Below are 5,249 nucleotides of genomic sequence, written 5' to 3' on the forward strand. Positions count from 1 at the left end.
AGAAAGAACGAAAAAATGAGCTCAGAAAGCAAGATGCCAACTGAGCAAGCAAACAAAAGGAGTAGGAAATAGAACATCACAGGTGCTTCTTTTTGGTTTTAAGCTTCCTTTCTTCAGCAATGTGAAGCCGAAATTCATCAACTGAAAAAAGTAAAGAGGTGATGTGACCAAAAAAGCCAAAAAGTTAAAAAATTGGCTTTTTACTATGTTACCAAAATACTCTGAAAATAACGTAAAATTCGAATTGAAACCACTAAGTAGCCAGAGCAATGATATCATCTACTAGAAAATCCAAATGGTTGATATGGTAAATCATTTAAAATTAATAGACGGTTGTTTTTAATTGAAAATATATATATATATATATATATTAATATGGTGAATTGTTTGAAATTGTTGAATGATTATTTTCTAAATATATAGATTACGTATAGAATACGAGTGACAATACTACTTATAGTTACTCTTTTCAAATTAAAGTTGATTGCGAACTAGATTAAGAATTTTACAGGTAGAAAATGCACACAAAAAAAAATGATGTTTAAGTGATTTTTATTACAATTTATTTACTTTTTAATTGATACTTGTGGAGGGATAAAAATTAACCCATGTGAGGTGGGTCCACCCAATGCCTACATGGAAATAGAGTTAAGGTAATAAAATAATACCTTGCAATGCAATTTGCCAACTTGTCAAGTTGGTCTGACATACATGTATCAGATAAGTTTTGGACCATACAAGTAGCTTATTTTCGTGGACCAACACTACAAGAAATTTCACTTTTGGCGTCTAAAATTTTAGCTGCCAAAAGCCTTATTTTGGTTGCCAATTGCTTTTGGCGACTAATATATTTGGTCGCCAGTTTGGTTGCCAATAGTTTGTCGAGGAAGACAATCGGCGATTAAAATTTTTTTGGTAGCCAAAAGTGACCTATCAGCGACTAAAATTTAGTCGCCATATATTTTTTAAAAATAATTAAATATATATATTTTTAACTTTTAGCAACTAAATTATTTAGTAGCCAATTGAGCATGTATGCTTGGCGACTAACTATTTGGTAGCCAAAGGTTTCACTTTTTTACAATTGGCGACTAAAAATTTAGTAGTCAAAAGTTTCACTTTTTGACAATTGGCGACTAAAATTGTAGCAGTCAAAAGCCAACCTGTGATATTTGTTTAGTCGCCAAAAATTCTCATTTAGTTTTTATAATTTGTTCTGTAAAATTTTTCCGCCACCTGTAAACTGTGCATATACAAAATTATTCATCCATCCATCCATCCATCCATTCATTCATTTAATTCTCAACCATTTAATAAAAATATTTCTCCACAACTTATAGCATTCAATTTTCAACCATATACAAAACTTAACTATTAACCATACATATCAAGGAAAATAAGAATCTATAAACATAGTATAATCCAACAAATATATATACTACCCAAACCAACAATTAAAATCCAAATTAAAAAAAAAAATCTTAACAACAAAACATAGCAGGTGTACATGTTTTCCATAAACAAAAATATAATTTAAATTGCGCCCATGCAAACATCATCAATCTGTGTAACGCCCCCAATTTTTAGCCCAGATAATAATACAACAATCAAGGCTCTTTCAAGGAAAATCGAATATAAATCTCCAAACTTACATTACATGATTCAATAGTTCTTCATGCAACAATACATTAATCCAGCAACAAGTAAATAAACAAATAAATACCCCCAAGGGTTTACAAGTTTTCAAGGCTTAAGCCTGGTTACACAAAATGGTTATTTAAACCCACACAAATATAACCCTTGGCTTACAAAACAGAGTCATGCAAAATGAGAGCATTGTACTCCCAACATACACACGTCCACGCCTCCAGTTAGGCGGAATCACCACATCTTTTCCTACACAAAAATCCCGTAGGGTGAGCATAAAGCCCAGTAGAAAATTCTTAACAAAGTATATACATTTTATACAAGTCTCGTGAGATGGAATGCTTATGCCATGCCATGCCATGCCTTTTTGAAAGTAAAACACACCTTCATCTTTTGAAAACCATCATGCTTAATGATGTCATGCAATTTCAACTGCTCAACATTTATCAAATTTTATTCAAGGGGCAGTAAATACAACTCCATAAATCCCTAGGTCGTTGTCTGCAAGTAGACTATACAACAACTATAAATTTGTCATTTTTACCGGTATTAACCAGAAGGCTCGACACCTCTAATCTGTCATTTTTACCAGTATTAACTGGAAGGCTCGACACCTATAATCTACACCACCATTCAAGACTTACCACTGTATTTACCCCAAAACCTTACCGCCGTATTTACCCCAAAACCATTTCATGAAAACTTATTTCTCAACATTCTTTTCTAAACGCAAAGTTTTCAAATCAAATTTGAAAGCTCTTCATTATCAAATGAATTGATATGTCGATGCAATGATTAATAATATAATGCAATATTTCTTTCACTTTCAATACTCCCATACAATATTCCATGACTTCAACAATTCCCTTATTCCATGGAAAACCATCATTTATATGTAATAAATAAACAATTTTCAAATATCATTTATTTTGGCACACAAAATAAATATAACAATATATTCTAAAGATTTTCAACATCTTTCTTAAAAATCCCTAATTTCTAGGTTTTCTCACCAAAAATCATTCATCTTCAAATATTTGTGAAGATCTCACCAAAAATATCTTTCTTTCATCAACATAGTTTAAAAACCCTCAATTTCTAGTTTCAAAGGAAAATGAAGTAAACCCATTCTCAAAATCACTCATCTTCTTGAATCAACAATCAGTTTTCAAAGCAAAATTAACCAAAAGATGATTTCGAAAATCATTTAGATCTTGCAAAAACATATATATAACTCAAAGAAAATCACTGCCTCAAGCTTAGAAGAGAAGATGAGCAAAACAAGGTTGAAACTCCAAAGTTGTCGAAACCAACTTTTACTTGGATCAAAACGAAGCTCTTGATAAGCTCTACACTTAATCTCAAAGGAGCAAGGCAAGAAGATGCTTCCAAGTGAGTAAATCTAAAGATCTTTGAGCAAAAAGTGATTTTGGAGAGGGAGAGAGTGACTCACGGCTTGGAGAGGGAAAAAGAGAAGAAAAAGTAAAGAAAAGGTTAAGTGAGGGACCTATTTATAGTGCTAGGTCAAAGTAAAATAAAGTCCCAAAGTCAACCCAAAAGATCAAGTCAAAATCCCCAAAAAGTAAGCCCAAAACTGGATTGAAATCTAGAAAAAAAGTCTGCAGGGGTCGACCCTTGCAACACAGGGGCCGACCCTATGAACAAATTTATGTTTGACAGCATGCAAAGGGTCGACCCTTCCCAGACTGGGGTCTACCCCAATTTCCAGCAAGCAAATTTCAGAAACAAAAGGTCGACCCTTTCCAGACTGGTGTTGACCCCAGAACAAGATTTTTAAGTTCTCAAACAACTTTTCTACGTAACCAAGCATGAACGAGCAATCTCAACAAGTTTAAATCCATTTGTACTCCTCCAAAAACTAAGATACAATAGCACTAAAGATTCCCAAAATAAAATAAAAGATTCAAATACACTTCCTAAAATCTTTGAAGGACACAAGTGCTACAATCTGGCCCAAAAACATCACTCTGTATCCATGCCAACATCATCAATCTGTAACAAAAACCAGTGCGGTAAGTAATCAAAAATGTAGAGCTTGATTTTTGTTTAAATAAAATATGGTCTAATTTTTTTAACAAGTAATTTAGCTTATGGAGAAGGAAAAATTAGATAACTAACTTAGTTGAATTTAGATGAATAACACAAGTAATGCAAAGCATGTGTATAAAGTCCAGAAGATATATGTTGAACACTAAAATATGGACAAGATGTCTTTGCTCAACCAGAGCCAATATTTGTCACAAGTTGTGTACCATATATATACAAGCAAGGGTCATGGCCATATCCCAGTGTATACAAACAACTCTCTTATATTATGACATCTGGATTGAGTAATTTTCAAGCTAATTACTCATATCCTCCAACCAAGGTTATCTTCCCAAAATCTAACTGTTAGAAAAAATAGTACCAAACTATATGGAAAATATAATTCAAAAATATGTAAATAGTTTTTGGGCAAAACCAAAACTGAAATAAAATAACATAATAACGTAACAAAACTTATAGTACATAAACAGATAAAACCTGATCGAGTCGAGTGTGTGATACTCTTTCCCTAAGATAGATTCGTTTTCTCACCGATGCTCAGGATTCAATGGATGTCTATCTCCTAGGATACAACGATCAATGTCTTGCACTAGCAGCACTACTATTGCAAGCTTAGCGAACTTCGCTATGCATGTACTCTCTTTATAGGAAAATTAGACTCACGAGATATGAAGAATAAATGCAAAGAAGAAGAAGAAAATGGCAATTCTTTCTCCAAATTGAAGTGAGGGAAATGAAATTTATAGATTCCTCCATAATTCTTTAAAAAGGTTATGACCCATCAAAAGGACAGACCCTTCACTTTGAGCATTAATTAAGGTGGGACCCAAGCATTATTCTTAACGTTTCTAATTGGGTTCATGTTTAATGCCACGTAGTGAATAAAACTGTGCATTTGGTTGCTGAAAACCATTTCTGGATGAATGAGAATTCAACGCACATTTTCGAGTTCATGGAAATGTATTTAGGTGGGTTTCCTACATATTTGTGAAATGTGCTTGTCCCATATTGAAAAGGCTTAAGAGTTTGAATGAGTTTATATACCTTAACTTAAGATACTTGGGATGGGCCCCAAGGAGTACCCAAGTTTGTGAAAGGGTAAGGTTATGGGTGTAATGGGCTAGACCCATTGGACCCAAAACAAAAACCACACGTGCGCGCTGTCGCCGCCACCGTCTGTCTGGTTGGTCGGGCAAGCTAGGTTGGGTTGGGTTGGGTTGGGTTGGGCCTGGGCTTGGGCACGGGTGCATGGTGTGAGGTTGGGTTGGGCTTGTCCGGCCCAATATTTATCTTTTTGGGCAAAAAATATTTGTAATTTATTTATTTATTTTTTATTTTGTTTTGAAAATTCAAAATAAATTGGTCCATAATTTTTTCTTTCACCCAAATAAAACCGTAACGGGTTTAGACCGACCCGAACAAGTTCAAAGGATTCAAAACAGGTTTAACTCAAACTGAATCTGTCCAAACCGATTCAAATCTGTCTAGCACCTGTTCAATCTATCCGAACAGGTTTAAACCTGTTCGGAATAGCC

Source organism: Camellia sinensis, chromosome 2 (assembly GCF_055761805.1).
Source record: "Camellia sinensis isolate YWXY chromosome 2, ASM5576180v1, whole genome shotgun sequence".
Taxonomy (NCBI): Eukaryota; Viridiplantae; Streptophyta; class Magnoliopsida; order Ericales; family Theaceae; genus Camellia; species Camellia sinensis.